Here is a 1278-nt window from a genome sequence, read left to right as displayed (position 1 = left end):
GGATCCTCAAGAGTGGCCGCCATCAGTTCTAGCTTATACCACGAAGATTCTGATTAAGGAAGCTAAGAGATGCTCATTCAATCTGATGTAGAACGGAGGTGTTTGTCAGGCACACGTTCATGGATTGAGGAAGGTGATGAGTGTCACGGATCATCACCTCCTTCACAATTAAGCGCGAATGAACATCTTAGATAGGAACACACACACGTTTGAATGGAGAAATAAAAACAATTGCATTAATTCATTGAGACGCTGCAGAGCTCCTCACCCCCAACAATGGAGTTAGAGACTCATGCCGTCAAAGTGTATAAAATTCAGATTTGAAAATGTCATGAGATACAAAATAAGTCTCTAAAAGTTGTTTAAATAGTAAACTAATAACCTAGGTTTACAGAAAATGAGTAAACTATGATAGATAGTGCAGAAATCCATTTCTGGGGCTCACTTGGTGTGTGCTGGGGCTGAACTGGCGTTCAACTCCAGGTTGTAACCTGTTTCTGGCGTTGAACTCCAACTTGTAACTTGTTTCTGGCGCTGGACGCCAGACTGAGAACATGGAACTGGCGTTGAACGCCAGTTTACATCATCTATATTTGTGCAAAGTATAAACTATTATATATTGCTGGAAAGCCCTGGATGTCTACTTTCCAACCCAATTGAGAGCGCGTCAATTGGACTCCTGTAGCTCCAAAAATTTCATTCCGGGTGCAGGGAGGTCAGGATCCAACAGCATCAGCAGTCCTTTTTCAGCCTAATTCAGATTTTTGCTCAGCTCCCTCAATTTCAGCCAAAAAATACCTGAAATCACTGAAAAACACACAAACTCATAGTAAAGTCCAGAAATATGATTTTTGCCTAAAAACTAATTAAAACATGCTAAAATCTACATGAAATTACACCCAAAAAGCGTATAAAATATCCGCTCATCACAACACAAAACTTAAACTGTTGCTTGTCCCCAAGCAACTAGATGATCAAAATAGGATAAAAAGAAATTAAGGAGTAATAAAATCTCCGAGTTTTAAGTGAAGCTCAGATTCTAATTTAGATGAGCGGGGCTAGTAGCTTTTTGTTTCTGAACAGTTTTGGCATCTCCCTTTATCCTTTGAAATTCAGAATGATTGGCATCCATAGGAACTCAGAATTTAGATAGTACTATTGATTCTCCTAGTGTAGTATGTTGATTTTTGAACACAGTTACTTTATAAGTCTTGGCCGTGGCCCTAAGCACTTTGTTTTCCAGTATTACCACCGGATACATAAATGCCACAGACACAT

Source organism: Arachis duranensis, chromosome 10 (genome assembly GCF_000817695.3).
Source record: "Arachis duranensis cultivar V14167 chromosome 10, aradu.V14167.gnm2.J7QH, whole genome shotgun sequence".
NCBI classification, from domain to species: Eukaryota; Viridiplantae; Streptophyta; class Magnoliopsida; order Fabales; family Fabaceae; genus Arachis; species Arachis duranensis.
Note: the sequence above shows the minus strand (reverse complement) of the source record.